The following is a 17,159-nucleotide window of genomic DNA, read 5'->3' as shown; positions in this document are numbered from 1 at the left end:
TCCCAGCCCCTCATATTATTTTTTAACATGTTCCTGCATCTCATTTGTTTTCTATCGAAATCAGATATGTTTGGAACATATCCAGGTTGCATTTTGGGCAATATCCCTTCCTTGGTTTGTGGCAGAAGTATGTCTTATCTGCATCACCTGTGCAGAGCCAGAAAGCCACTTCCTTTGCCTCCCTTTCTAAAATTGAGCTCTGAAGCATCCTTGCTCACTCACTTTACCTTTCGTTTGCATTGTCCTTCATCAATAAATCTAAGACTTCCTTCCTGGACCTGAAAGCCTCTACTCAAAACTAAGCATCCCTCTTCCAGGAAATATTAGCTCTTGTTACCTATATAAGGCAGATGATGACTTTACAGGACACTCAAATCTGACGCACCCAGGAACAAAGGGACTATGTTCCCTTTAATATCAAGAGCCTAGTGTGCCAGAGACCTAGAGATTCTGTAACATCTAGAACTAGCCCTTGAGTGACAGTGATATCAACATCTGGGTTCACCTGGGTTCTTTTCCAATACCATATTTCTAGATGCATCAAACAGCACAGAGATGAAGCAGTAGCCATTCCAAAAAAAAAAAAAAAAAAAGAATGAGTTGAAATATAGCAAAAAGTTGAATCAAAATATAACTAACAAACTAGGCCAGTTTTAATCTCAGATATTCTACTTTTTTACTGTCTATGTAACCTAGGAAAAGTCATTTCACTTTTTTGAGTCTCATTTTTCTTATCTGTAAAATAGTAGTGGCACCATATGAGCAACTGAAAGTATAGATCAAAATACAAGTATAAGGTCATTATGTAGTACCCTTGAGCTATATATGTGAGAAACTAATCATAAATAGTGCATGTGAGGGAAGAAGAGGAATGGACATTGTTTACCATGTGCCAAATATTTCATAGAGAGAAAGAAAAAAAATATTTCATGCAATGTCCATATTTAAGGTTTTTTACCAACTACCCTAACCAAAGTAAGGTTCACCTATTACTAATCTCTTGTACAGGACGCTCTGGAACACATGTTTAAAGTTCAGAACACTAAAACTCAGACCCATTATGAAACTTGCCTGATGTTTTTATATTTCTTTCTCAGGAAAAAAAAATGTATTGGTTCTTGAGATTTCTTTGACATAATTACAAGAGGAAATTTAAATGGTAAGCCAAGATTATAAAAAATAATGGTGAAAGTTGTTCTGATTATTAAAGAAAAATGATTTGAAAAATTGGTCTCCAAACATTTCCAATTACCATATGTTGAAAAAAGAAAGAGTGAAATTAGTTAGAGATGATGAAGTGACATGAGAACACTATTAGATTCTTGGCCACCCCACAGACAGAGCTAATAGAAAAGTAATTGCTAAATGTAAGCACTATGGGCAATTGTCTACATGCAATTCAAATCCACGAATAGTTATTAAATCTCTCTGAACTCCTTTAGTACTTGCTGCCTATGTCACTTATTTGCTACCTTATACTGCACTGAATTGCTAATTAACTTCAAGTGTGTACCTGTCAACTCTCCAACACAGGAAGCCCTCCAATATAGCCAGTGTGTTCCACCCAGAGGACCAACTCCTCAGGGAAGATGTGGGTTTAGCATGCTCTTTCCCCAGGGACAATCCCCCTCAGAAATCACAAAATGATCATTGAACAAGGTTCTTAAATCCAAACAGCCTTCCTGTGGCCCTTCAAGATTCATGTCAGCTATGGAGCTAAAGAGGAAAAAGATGAATTATTTGAGAGGAAGGTGAAGTCTATTGTTCATGATTGTAATAAGTAGAAAAGACCACGGGACTCAGTATGGAGAAACTGAATAAAGACCCCAAAATTGAAAGTGGCTGTCTCTACTGCAACACCAAGCAATGAGGATATACGTCAGATGAGGAAGCTGATAACCAAAACAAACAAGGGACTCTACCAAAATACTCACTAACAAGAAAAAAAAATGACACCATTTTTAAAAGGCAAAGGGTCAACAGATATGAAAAAAAAAGTTTAACATCTCTAATCATAAGACAAATGCAAATTAAAATCACAGTGAGGTAGCACTTCACCCCAGTTAGAAGGGTTATTACCGAAAAGATAAATGATAACAAGTGTTAGGATGTACAGGATCTGGACATCTTGTGCATTGTTGCTGATACTGTAAGTTGGAAGAGTCATTATGGAAAACAGCAGTATGGACGTTTCTCCAAAAACTAAAGGAAGAATTACAATATGATCCATTTCTGAGTGAATATGTATACACAAAGGAATTGAAATCAGTATGTAAAAAAAAATGTTTGTACTCTCATGTTCATTGTAACATTATTCTAAATAGCCATGACATGGAAACAAACCAAGTGTCTACCAACAGATGAACAGATTTTTAAAAAATGTATTATACATACAAAAATAAATTCTATTGAGCCTTAAAATTATAGGAAATTCCATCATTTGTTACAACATGGTTGAAGCTAGAGGACATTATGATGAGTAAGGTAGATACAGAGAAACAAATACCATATGACTTCACTGTATGTGAAATCTAAAAATGTTGACCTCACAGAACACAACAGGAGAATGGTAGTTACCAGAGGTTGCAAATAGGGAAATATGAGGAATATGGGGAAAGGGCTGACATTCGTTAACAGGTACAAAGTACTAGTTAGGTAGAATAAGTTCTGATGTCCATAATAGTGTCTCTACTGCAACACCATATATTTCCGAATGGCAGATAGGGTTTGAAATGGTCTCTGAAGCTGAAATGCCCCAAATTTGTCACTAGCTGTGGTGAAGGGACTGGACCTTTCACCCTTCCACAACTACATCAGGTATTGGCCATGGTACCTCCAAGGAAGGAAATGTGGCTTGGGTGGAACAGCTCTCCTTGGCCAAGGTGCAGAGGGCTGAGAACCAAGGGCTACTGTTCCCAGCAACTACGTACAGCTGGAGAGTAAGTCCTGATCCAAAGGGATCAGGGCAGCTCAACACTGCATCCACCAAACAGCATCTTTAAATTGCTTCAAGTACCAGCTGGTAAGGGATACAGGCCTGTAATCCCAGTGGCTTGAGAGGCTGAGGCAGGAAGATTGCAAATTCAAAGCCAGTCTCAACAACTTAGTAACACCTGTCTCAAAAAATAAAAAGGGCTGGGGATGTTGCTCAGTAGTTAAGTGCCCCTGGTTTAATCCCTAGTATCAAAAAAAAAAAATTAAAAAAAATGGTACAAGTGACTGGGATGTGGCTCAGTAGTAGAGCACCTGACTAGTATGCCCCAAGTTCTGATTCATCCCCAGCACTAAATAAATAAATAAATAAATCTTCACAAAATAATGTTTCCATCTGAGTCCCAACTGTCTAAAAATATGAAAATTTTCAAAATTTACTCCATGAAACAAAGAAAAACTAAATAACATTACAACCACAGTAAACATTTTAGGGTGGCAAACTCTACTCCAACTCTTGCACTAAACTGAGATTTTAGTGCAGGAGACACATTAAAAAGAAAAGAAAAAAATCATGAACCAATCTTATTTATGAAACCAGGTGCTAAAGATTAAATAAAACACAAACAAATATGAACCAGCCCTGGAGTATAATACCATCATGATCGACTGAAGTTTATTTAAGAAGTGAAGATTATAATGTAATAGAAGGTATTATTATCTTGATAGATGTCCTTAAAAGGACACATAAGTTTTTTTTTTGGTGGGAGATTCATTCATGATTACAAAAATAAAAGTTTGTGTTTTGTAAACTATTACCCATATGGCTCTTTCGTTTGTTAACATGCTAAGGTTTATTAATCTCAAAAGAACAGTTGGTATCATACTTTAAAAATCTGAAATACTTTAGGATATTAGGAATTGCAGTGAGAAAAAAGATTGATGCCTATTTTCACTGCATTTAGTCAGCATTGTTCACTAAGTGCTAGATAATGCAAATAGCTCTGTCAACTATCTCTCAACTTAGTATTCTAGACTAATTCTTAGTCTGGCAATATCAAAGAAAATGTAGCTCTACTCCCAGCCTTTTGTGATTCCACAACAATTAACATTCATACAATATTACCACTCTAAAATGACTCTTAGTTCTGGTGCCTAGTATTTTGTCTTTCTTTCATTTCAAGACCCCAGTGTAATTTTAAACTCATCTCAAAAGGAAAAAGAAATGATTTCTAGCTTTATTACTGACCTGACCCCTCCATCCTTTCAAGACATAAATTCAACTTTCCTCCAGCAAGACCTTCCACCTACTGTGCCAGAGATGATTGTTGGGTTACTGAGCCCAGCCAACTGACCACATCCCTGCTTCGAGCTATTTTTAACCTATGCTAACTGCTTGCTTAAATAGTTTTGGATTTCTAAATAGTCAATTCTTCTATATTTTCTGGTGCCACAAATGTATGCTAGGGTTTCCCCATATCTTCATTTTGGAGTTCCAGTTGCTAGGTGCTGATCTGCACCTTTATCAGCTGTTTCCTGCAGGTACTTGGAATTGTTAGCTCTAACATTATTTGCCCCACCTCTTGTGAAGATATTTGTTCAGGTGGCAGTAGCAGGAAGTACTTTACTTACCCTGGGCACACACAGCTTTGCGGGGTACTTGAATATGAAGTCAATGATAATGCTCAGCCTATGAAAGCTAAGGAATTCCCTGACTTGTTCACTGCCATATCCCCAACAATTAACAAGGTAACAAACAGAAGATACTTCATAAATATCTGTTGAATGTATTATAATAGCCAATTATCAATTTAAAATAATCATGTGGTTAGGTCTAATATAAAAAGCGATTACCAGAACCTGAGAAGAGGGTGTGGGAGGGAGTGGAGAAAGGACAGTTAATGGGTACAGGAGTACAGTAGAAATAGAAGGAGTGACTTCTAGTTTTTCTCTAGTACAAATGAATAATTATGGTCGACAACAATTAACTGATTATTTTGAAATAGTTTATATGATATTTTTCAATATTTTCACCACAAAGAAATAGTAAATGAGTCAATGACCTTGATCTGATTGTGTCATATTGTGTATGTGTATTGAAGTATCATACTGTCAGACCCATACTCTATCACTAAGCCACATACCTAACTCAGTACAGTACTATATCCCATAAGCATAAACAATTATTATGTGTAATTATGGCTGAGGTCTAAAATGTTCCCCAAATTGCGTTAGGCAATGCAGAAATGTTCAGAAGTAGTTTGGTTTAGATATTAGGTGCCCCCCAAAAGCTTCTGTGTGAGACAATGCAAGAAAGTTTAGAGGTGAATTAATTGGGTTATGACAGCCTTAACCTAATCAGTGCATTGAACCACTTGAATGATTAACTGGATGGTAACTGTAGGCTGGAGGAGAAGGGTTGCTGAGGGTATGCCTTTGAGATATATTTTGTCCCCATGAGCAGAAGAATCTTTCTCTGCTTACTTGATTGTCAATCACTGGGCTTCTTTCCTTTGTCACACCCTTATGCCTTGATATTCTTCTTCAAACAGGCCTAGAGAAATGGGAATTGACCATCTATAGACTAAGACCTCTGAAACTGTGAGCCCTAAATAAAATTTTCCTCCTCTACATTGTTCTTGTCAGGTCCTTTGGTCATGGCAGTGAAAAAGCCAGCTAAAATAAATCGGAAAAGATTGGATTATGATAGCTATGACCTTACCAGTGGATTAATCCATTTGATGGATCAATAATTTGAATGGACTGTTGAGTAGTAAGTGTACACAGGTAAGGGGTGGTTGGAGGAACTGAGTCACTGGGAGTGTGGTATTGACTGTTCGTCCCTAGCCCCTTTCTCTCTCTGGCTCTCTCTGTTTCCTGGCTGCCATGATCTAGGTGTTCCTCTGTTAAGATTTTCTGCCATGGATCTTCTGCCTCACCTTGGGCCCAGATCGATCATGTCAGCTAACTATAAACTGAGTTCTCTGAAAACAGGGTCCAAAGTAAATTTTCCTCCTCTAAGTTGTTCTTGTCAGGTATTTTAGTCACAATAATGAAAAACTGACTAATATTTGTGTCCATTAAAAATAAAAATAAAAAAAACAATGTTAAGAAGATAGAACCAATACGAGTCCTGTCAGGTTTAGAAATGTTAGGCAGATCAAAAAGAGCAGATGAGAGAACCAAGAGGAGGGGCAGTTGGCAGATGGTCTCAGGGAGAGCTTTATGACTCCCGTGGGGTCTGGTATCCTTAGGCTTCTAGTCATTCTAAAGGTAGCAGGAGAACTCTGGTGACAGGAGAGACAATGCCCATGAAACAAAGGAACCTCACCTGTGGATACTTACAGTGTGAGTTAGCATTCTGGATTGAAGAATCCCTCCTTCTCCACTGACACTCCCAGGATGCTTGTGAAAAGCACTTGTCTTTGAACAGTCTTGAATTTAGATTTAAATTTTAATTAAAAAATAAATTAGACTAAAATTCCCAAATGTGACTTTGTTTAAAATGCTATGTCCTCTTCTGCGTTAAACTCCTCTCACTTAATCCTCCGTGTGACCAGGATCTCTGTGAGCTCCTGTATTCACACATTCTGTAACCCTGTAAATGAGCAGTGACTCGATTTTCAAGAACAATGGCAGCAGTCCTCAGGCAGAAGCCATACCCTGTGTGGTCTACCCTGGTGAATGGGACCCTGAGATATATGGGCTGATTCTGGCCACTGTTGACGAGGCATATGCTGGCTCAATCTGGCCCTTGGCATCATCTGTCAGGCAGGGGAGTTATCATAGGCCTGTACTGGGCACATAATGCTTGGATACAGTTGAACTTGACCCGAAAGTGCTTCCAATATATCCAGGATGTGGAGTCAGGGGACAACCTTGTAACTTAGGTATTTATTTTTATTGAAGTTCAAATGGAACCCAAGGGACTCTTGAAAACAGAAACACAAATCCTACCCTAATTGATATGGTCCAGAGGGTGTGATGGAGGTCAGAATGCAAGGAGGAACAGTAGGGCTCTTGAGGGAATCTAAGGTGAAGTTGGAGAGAATCTGGAGGGTACAGAGTTGGGTGGAGAAGGAGGGTGAAAAGGAGGGAAATAAGGAAGGAAGGAGAAAAAGAAAAACATATTTAGAGATATCAAGACCAAGGACTGCAGAGGCACAAAACTTTTGAAGAAAGTGTTTGTTGTGATCTTGGAAACACATTCCAATCCTATGGCACAGCACTGTGTAATATTTCCAAGGAGAAAACAAAAACTAGAACAAATCTGTATGTGAAAGAACTCCAAATTCTGAAAGTACAAGAGTCCAAGTTGTCTGTCCCTGAGGCTTCTCCCATGCTTCTTCATAAAGACACCAAGAATTTTCTTTGTGCTTTTTTTTTAACAGCTTGGATATTTATATATCAGACTTCTTGTTAAACAGGAATTGCTTAAAGAACCTTGTTAAAAATACAGATTTCTGGGCTGTTTTTGTTGTTGTTTTTGTGTTTTGTTTTTGGAAGTGGGCTTTGAACTCAGGGGTACTTAACCACTGAGCCACATCCCCCACCTTTTATTGTATTTTATTTAGAGATAGGGTCTCACTGAATTGCTCAGTGCCTTGTTAAATTGCTCCGGCTGGCTTTGAACTCGTGATCCTCCTGCGTCAGCCTTCAGAGTCACTGAGATTTAGGGGCATGCCACTGCACCCACAGATTTCTAGGTTCTCAGCCCCATAAATACTGATCCCATAGGAACAGGAACCCAGAAGTCTGCATTACAAACATCAGTGGTGACTGAATGACACATGGTACAAAGATCACAATTTTAGAGACACTGCTCTGAGACCTGGCCATTTCACACACAGTGTAGTCTCCAGACCAGCAACAGCACTAACAGCTGGAAGCTTGTTAGAAAGGCAAACTCTCAAGCCCCACCCTAGACTAGTTGATTCCCAATCTGCATTAAGCAGCATCCTTAGATGATGCATGCACAAATTAAACTGGAGATGCTATAAAATTTCAGGGGTTGTGTTTCATTTCAAGGGTACTGGCCCTGATGTAAACAGTGAAGCTACAATGTATCTCCTGAAAACAATAGCCAATGTCTGTAGCTACTCACAGTTTGGAGGCCCCTGGTGGGAAGCTAGAGCCCCTTTCTAACCTGTAGAGAGATGGATGGTACAACAACCTGGTGCATGAGCTTAAGATAACTTTGAGGATTATAAAAAACAAATTGGAGATGGGTAGCTTTTCAAGGAACAGGACACCAACATTATAAAGGCACAGGCTTGAAACAATTGAGTTGCAGGCTTAAATAGTAACGATGCTAAATTGCATTCACAGGCTATTGAAAACTAGTTCATTCAAATTATGATGTACGGATAGTAGAATTGGCATTAGAAGTTCAGAGGTTTCTTTAATTCTGAAAATGAATAGATGATGTATAAGATTTATTTAAGCTTAAAAAAACCTACAGTGATATTTTCTGAATACTAATCATAATTGTCCTCTCCATGCATGACTTCAGCTGGAAAGATCTGGCATGTTCATTGGTATGGGCTCTTATTGCTATCAAATCATGACCAGCTGTCCTCCATTTACTTATTTAAACACTGTCTCTTGTTTGTGACCGCTGAGATTATTTACAGAGTCTATCACTTGCTGTGGCTCTCCGTTATCTGCCTAATTTTTTTTTTATATAAAACAACAACAACAACATCAAAAACATACTGCCAGGAAATGGGACATGCCAGATGTACCCATCTAGCCTTCATGCTTCAGAGCGGCCAAGACACTGGGCTGCTCTTCACTCATTGATCCATCCATCTATTCAACAACCTTTCCCTTTTCTGCCTTAGATATTTTGCTTTTCTTATTTTCCATTTTCCTTCTATTTTACTCCACCTATATCCCTCTTTTTCCGATATTATTGATTAACTTACTTATGTAGGCATCATTTATGTATTTAAGCAGGGCATACAAATCAATTAAAATCAATTAAATGTTATTTTTTCTATGTCAAGTAGTAAGAATAGCATCTGGCCACTACAGGCATTTTGTAAATGAGAGTATTCACCAAACATTTTTTGATAGATGCCTATATACATGCCATAGAAAGTGTAGGATGTAAAATAGAACACACAGGTCTTGTTCATAATCCAGGCAGGCAGAAGCTGCCTAAGCTGATTATCAAGATGAGGCAGTGGGTAACTGGTGAATTGTGGCTTTCCCACCAAGGTGATCTCCTTCGCATATTTGGCCCTGAATTGGCTTATCTTGGCACAACCCTCTTATTCAGAGGAGGACAGATCCACTTGTCACTTGCCTCCAGAGCTGGTGACATAATTGGCTGGGCTCAAAGCAAGTTGAAAATGTGGGCCTCTTGTTCAAAAATTATTAAGAATTGCAAGATTGGTAGCAGTACAGTGGGCACAAGGCATTGAGCCAAAAAGTAGTGACAAGTCACCATAACCTCAGTCAGAAAAGTCTCTTTTCAATAGACTGGTTCTATTACTAGTTTGGAAACAACTAGCCTTTAGCTAGTGTGCAAACACATTTAGCAAACACAATTTCCATTTTCGGTTTCCCAGTATGTAATCATCTATCAGAGCATGTCCAATTATTTATTGCCTACAGAAAAAAGGTAACACATGAAAAGGGGAAGAGCTGATCAGCAGAATTTAAGAATCACAAAGGGATGATGAAGACCACTAAGTGTTTTTAACGTTAAGAAGATTTTACATTTCAGTCTGGGTCCATTTACCATTACTAGAGACATACATAAGAATGGCAGTCAAAAAATGACAGATGTTTGTAAAAATGTAGAGAATGCTTAATGTTGGTGGGAATGTAATGAGATCTACCATATGATCCAGTAATCCTACTACTGGGGATATCTCCAAAGGAAAAGAATTCAATGTATTAAAGATATACCTGCATTCCCAAGTTCATTGCAGCACTGCTTAATATAACCAAGATCTGGAATCAAACAAGGTGTCCATGAATAGATGAAAAGATACAGAAAATTTTAGCATATACATTCAATGATATACTATTCAGTCATTAAAATTCTGGACATTCGTGTTGACATGGATGAAACTGGAGATCAAAATATTAAGGGAAATAAGCCAGACACAAACAGACAAGGACTGCATTATGTCACTCACATGTGAATACTAAAAAAGATGAGCTTATAGAAGTAGAGGGCATAATAGTGATTACCAGAGACTGAGGCTTGGGAGTACAGGGGAGAGGCAGGTATGAAGAAAGACAGGCTAAGGTAAAAAGGACAGACAGATAAGAAGGTGTAAGCTCAGTTGCTGTCATAGGAAAGTATGAATACAGTCAGCAATTTTGCATTATGTACTTCAAAACAAATAGAAAATGGGGCTTTTAATATTCTCATCACAAATGAATGATAAATGTTTGAGATGATGGGTAACCAAATATCCTGAGTTGGTCATTACACAATGAATAAATGCTCTGAAATTATTACACTGTACCCCATAAACATGTACAATTACCATCTGTCATTTTTTTAAAAAAGTCATTTCTATGGAGAAAAATGGTAATTCTACATGTTTACAGGGTACAATGTAATGTTTCAGTACATTTACCTTCTTCTCTTCACCCCATGCCCCTGGAATTCAGAAGATCCATTTTTGGGCTAAGAAAAATGTTAATAATGAGAAATTAATCATATTGAAATGTGCCACAACTCTTTGCATTTTGGAGTGTGTAAGTATGTTGGAAGCTACTCCTTTAACTTGTGCTGCATGGCTATGAAGAATCCTCTAATGATTCTCATTTGCATAGACTTTCATAGCACCTGGCACTCTGCCCTGTTCTCACAGCTTCACAGCTGTGTACACATCTATCTCCATCACTAGACTCTAAGATTTTTCAGTGCTGTTCTGCGGTGTTTTCATGTGACCTGGAAATTGAAAATGGGTTTGACTTATTTGAAATGGTTGGGGGAAAAAAAAATCAAAAGAATAATACAGCACAGGAAAATGACACAAAATTCCGATTTCAGAGTTGGAACAAAAATCACACTTCCCTTTGCATATTTTCTCTGATGGCTTTGGCCCAACAGAGTTGAGTATTTGGGACAGAGATCATATGGCCCATGAAATCCCAAAATATTTGTTATCTGAACCTTTGTGGAAAAGCTGTGCCAATGCCTGCTTCCGTTTGAGACATGGATCATCTTCATCCATGAATGCCTGAGCCCCGCACATTACCATATGTTGAAAGCAGTAGGAATATGGAGGGGAAGAGGAGGAACCAAAGTGGATTCCTTTTTCACATGATATTGCTCTGGAAGCTCTCTGTCTTCTAGGGCTCTCTCTTGAATGAAACTCTAGTCTATCCATCTGTATTTCTCCTCAATTTATGACTTGACCATTTTGACACAGAAGAGCACATCCTTTGTTCTAGATTGTACCATAGTCCCTTTACTCAAGGAAGCCTTAGGGAGTGCTGTGCTACTGATGATGATCATGGCACACTATTGACTAAAATGCTAAGGAAGTTTCAGATCAGCTGCTGATATCCCTCAGAGACTATAGTAGACCTGATTATAGGAACATAATAAAACCACTTAGTTTAGAAAATAAGCAACAACAACAAAAAATTTGTTTTGCAAAATAAGTTTGGGAGAGATAGTGGATGTGTGTGTGTGTGTGTGTGTGTGTGTGTGTGTGTGTGATATTAATTTGCTCCTCATTCACCCTACGTGAATTCCTGTTACTTCCTTAAACTCAAGGATTTGACACCTTCTGTTTTAGGAAAATAATTAAAATTGTCTCTTCCTATTTTTCTAATAGGGTCCTGTGGAAAAGGTTTATTCAATGGATTCCTTTGCCACTACAAACTTTACAAAATTTTCTCTGATTAAAAAAAATATATACTATTTTTTTTTAAAGATCCACTTTAATTCTTTTAAATAATGGTCACTATCTCTCCAAAATATATCATGCAAAAGTAAACTTTTTTTTTTCTTTCCAAACTGAGGGGCTTTATTATGATCTTTTAATCAAGTCTACTGACCAAAATGAAAGCATGCATTTTTTTTCTTTAGAGAAAGAAATTAAATGAAATTTCCTTTCTTACTCTTTTAGTTGGAAAATAGTATTATGTAATAAAATAATATATTTGTAGCCTTAGAGAAATACTGTGCTTTTTAGAAATGTCAACTTTTGGCTGAGAAGAGTGTCTCAATCAAGACTCTTAGTGTCAAAGCTAGAAAACCAGGCAGAGAAAATGTCACTCCAAGGCACACAGTCTCACACAGGCATATAAGAGGAGTTTATTGAGCCAAGAGTAAGAATGGCCACCCGGGAATCACATACCCTCGTTACACAGAATAATTGTTCTGAAATGATGTCTGAGGAGTCTGGTTTTATAGACAATAAAGAAAAACAACAAAAAGATTGCAGCAGTTGGCTGTCACAATTGCATTGGTTGACAAGAGTAGCACAGGTCATTGACTGGTTGCCATTGGCTTATGTTACACATTCCAGGTAAGATATGGTGATAAGTAGGAGCAAGGCTTCTCCATACTATTACAGCACTCCCATCAGCACATCTACCAGGAATACATAGAAATGGTTAAACGTTAATATAAAGTAGAAGATGAGATCTTGGAACCTGGGAGGATATGATTACTGGTTCAAAAATCCATATCCATCAGACTTAAAGGAATTTGCAGATTCCCTTTCTTTATGGATGTATTTGAAAATAGGTATAAACGGGAGGAGGCTGGGCTGCATGGGAGTACTCATGAGCATACCATCAGAATAGTCTGACCAGGAACCCAGTTCTGTGCAGTCTTCTCAAAATATAGCATCAGCATGGGTTAAACTGTGTCTCCTCAAAATTCTTATGCTGACATCCAAATCCCTATTGCCTCACAACCTGACCTCTTGTGGAATGAGGTTGCCATAGATGTAATAGGCTAACAGAAAGTTATAATGCAGCAGATAGTGTCTTAGTTTTGTGTCACTGTGACAGACACCTAAGAAAAACAACCTACAGGAGGAAAGATTTATTTTGGCTCAATTTCAGAGTTTCAGTGCATGATCAACCATGTCCATTGCTCTGAGCCTGAGATGAGGCAGAACATCATGAAGGAAGGGCTGCCTAGCTCATGAAATCTGCAAAGCAGAGAGTGGGGAAGGAGAGGCAAGGCAAAAGATAAACCCAACCCTTCCAGGGCACACTCCAGTGACTTACTCTGTTCAACTAGGTTCCACCTGCCAGGAGTCCATTTACCCATCAGTGCACTAAGAGAGCAAGGCATCTCTGAACTATTATGGTACTCCCATGAGCACTTTAATCCACTTGGTGGATTAATCCACGGGTGAGGTCTGAACTCTCATGACCCAATCATTGCTTAAAAGCCCCACCTCTAAATCTTGTTGTGGGCACAATGCTTTCAACACAAGACTTAGGGGGAAGTTCCAGATACAAACTATAACAGGTAGGCATCTAATCCAAAATGACTGGTGTTCTTATGAAAAGGAAATTTGGGATCAGAGATAAGCACACTTCACCATGTGAAGATGTTTGCAGATATTGGTGTCATCTTTCTACCAGTCAAGTGTGTTGGTCAACTTTGCATTGCTGTTACCAAAATACCTGACAAGAACAACTTAACAAACAGAAAGTTCACTTTGTGTCACAGTTTCAGAGATCCCCCCCGCCATAGGGTGGACTCTCTCCATTGTTCTGGGCCCAAAGTGAGGCAACACATCATGGCAGAAAGGTGTGGCATTGAGATGTTGCTCAGGATATGGCAACTAGGAAGCAACAGAGGAAGTAGAAAGAGTCACAGGGAAGAGGAACCCTCCCAGGGCATGTCTGCAATGACCCAACTCCTCCAGTCATGCCCCACCTGCCTACAGTTACTGCAATCAAAGAAGGTAGGATGTTTGACTCCACTCAAAGTAGGATGGACTGAATTAGGGTACAGCTCTCAAACCTATTATTTTACCACTGAACATTCCTGTATTAACACAGGAGATTTTGAGAGATACTCCGTATCCCAATCATAACACCAATGACTGCCAAACATTGCCAGCAAACCACCAGAAGCTGGAGGAGGAGCAGGGAACAGATTCTTTGTCACAGTCTTCAGAAAGAACCAATTTGACTGCCATCTTGATCTCAGACTTCTAGTTTCCAGGAGATAATAAATTCCAGCTGTGGCAGCCACCCCAGAAAACAAATACTAACAAATATTATTGCTGGCTCTTTCCCTGCCACACCATCCCTAACGTCCCTAATAGTCCCAGTAACTTTGCTCATGTCTAAAGCTTCAAGTCTCAGGAAGAAGTTTCCAAGCCCATAAGCCTGAGTCACAGGAGCAAGCTTTGTTTTCAGGAAACTGGAGAATGAATATATAATCCCTTTGAGCTCCTGGAAATATAAGCAATACACTGCCTTCTCCCAAGATAGCTCACTGGAGACTCCACACCTAGGAAGATGCTGGGGTGCGATGTTGCCAGACCGCATAACTAATGGCTGTTGTGTAGGATTACTGTAATAGGATCTCCAAAGTGGCCAGGGCATTGCAGGCCACTTGAAATTTATTGGTTTCTCTAGTGGTATGGAATCATTATTGCTGAGAACCATTTCTTTCCAATATTAAAAAATAACTGAAAATTCCTAGACAAGAGTAGTTTGTGACTTAGAGTACAGTCCTGCATCTCTTAACAATAGAGAAATGTCATGGTGTGAACATCAGAGAGTGCCTGAATGGTACAGGTCAATCACCCAGTGTGGTCTCTTAATATGATCAAACCATGTGGGAGATACAAGATGTATGCGGCTGCTGCCAGCATAACACAATACAGTTTTAGAGTAAATATTCTTTGTAAGTAGGAGTACACAAAAAAAAATGATAAAAAAGCATAGTACAAAATGTTGGGGTGATTTTATGAAAATAGAAGGGAGACCAGTAGAGTAGAAAGAAATCAGGGAGAGGGAGGAGGGAAGGGAAAGAGGATGTACTGGGGAATGAAATGGGCCAAATTATCTTATGTGCATGTACAGATAGGTAACAACAAATCTCACTGTTATAATTATAATGCACCAATATAAAAATAAAAATTAAACAGTACAGTAGATACATAAAGCAGCAACAGTCATGTATTATCATTACCAGAAATTATACACTGTACATAATTACATGTGCTATACTGTTTTTATACAACTGGCAGCACAGATTTGTTTATAACAGCATTACCACAAACATGTGAGCAATTCATTGATCTATCTATGACATTATGACAGCTACTTACTATGTCACAAAACAACAGAAATTGTTCAGTTTCATTATAATCTAGCGGCACCACATTGTGGTCTTCATTGACCCAAAGTTTTTATGCCATATACAATCATACATATAATAAAAAGGCACTAAGAACGCAGTAACATTTTTTACAAATAACTTTGTACTTATTAAACAAAATTGAATACACATTGAGAGAATATTTTACCTACCTGGATGAGACATTGTTTATTGCATCAAGAAACTACGTTTATTTGATGTATTGCCTGAAAGACCTCTTGCAATAATTTGCAATAACTTGGGGCCTCCCTTGTTTGTCCCAGGGGTCTATAATCCACAGGCTTGGAACTACTGTTTTCTCATGCAACTGATTTATTGGAAAGGCACAATTCTTTGAGAACATAAATATGAAATGGCTTTCTTTTTTCTCTAGTTCTTACTTTAAACTATGTGTTTTTGAATTATTCTTTTCCATCATCCTATAGTTTCTTAGACTCTTTCAGTTATCGTAAGTTCAGTTTAATTTCCAACTTCACACAAATTCATTTAAATCTCATATTTCCCCTTCCCTAACAAAGTTGAAAGAGTCTAGCTGAGAAGTCCCCTTCCATTTCTCAACAATGGCTAGATCTTCTGATGCTTTGAAACAGAAAACAGAGGAAAGACAAATGTCTCTGGCTTGTTCCTACTAGCTGCACCTGGCTCTGGGCAGCCTGGACAGGCCATCAGTGCTAGCTGGGTATCACCATTCAGGTGCTGTCAGTGTGTGTGATTCTATCAGAGGACCAGTAGGAGCCTCCTGCTGCCCAGCTCCATGTCTGGGACATGCAACTGCAGTTTGACCTCTTTTTCTACTCCTCCATCTTTTGCTGATGTTGACCTATGGCCTCATGGTGCTGAAGTTCCATAGTTCCCTTGAGTGAGGTTCAGCAGGACCATTCAATCCTAGCTACCAAGTATCCTTTGGTGTCCATACCTTTGCATACCAAGTAGGTACAGTGCATATCTCCCCTCTACTTGGATACCTCTTGCCCACTGTCTCTGTACAGGCCAAGTCAGGAAGTCTGCTGCTTCAGATGGTGTAGGCAATGCATCCTGATAGAGGCTTGGGTTACACAAGGATATGTATGGTCAGAGGACACTGAAATGTACTGTCAAAATCTGTGTATTTTATCATGTATACATTATGCTTCAACTTAAAGAATGCCAACAAATGGAAAAGAGAATAACTAAAAATGAAAATAAATGCCCATTTGTTTTTGTTGGTTTTCCTTTTTGAAAACACACTCAGTTTCTTTGACTGTAGTTCCTGAGGTCATTTCTCTCTTGACTTGGCTTTGGATTGAAATCAACTGTACTTCTTGGAGATGGGAGAAAAATCTCACCTGACCATGGAAATTTTATTCCCAAGAAATCCAAGAATTTAATTATACTTCGATGCTTCCTTTCTTACTTGACTCCTCTCTCAAAAGTATTGATTGGGAAAAGTAGGGAGGGTCTGGCATGGTGATCTGTGTTGTTAGGGCCAAATCTACTATGTCTTGCTAAACTGTTAGGAGGTATCTGGCCCAGCTACCATCAAAGATGGCTTGCTTAAAATTCCTGATTTCTAGCATACTATAGTGATGCAGCTATATCAGTGTTTGCAGTAGCAGCTTAATTCACAATTGCTAAACTATGGAACCAACTTAGGTTCAACAGATTAATGGATAAAGAAAATGTGGTACATATACACAATGGAATATTACTCAGCTATAAAGAAGAGTGAAATTATGGTATTTGCTGGCAAATGGATAGAACTGGAGACTATCATGCTAAGTGAAATAAGCGAATTCCCCAAAATCAAAGGCTGAATGTTCTCTCTGATATGCAGATGCTAACTCACAATAAGCAGGGGAGAAAGGGAGAAAAGAACAGAAGTTTACTGGATTAGACAAAGAGGAATGAA

This window comes from Urocitellus parryii, chromosome 12 (assembly GCF_045843805.1).
Source record: "Urocitellus parryii isolate mUroPar1 chromosome 12, mUroPar1.hap1, whole genome shotgun sequence".
Classification (NCBI taxonomy): Eukaryota; Metazoa; Chordata; class Mammalia; order Rodentia; family Sciuridae; genus Urocitellus; species Urocitellus parryii.
Note: the sequence above shows the minus strand (reverse complement) of the source record.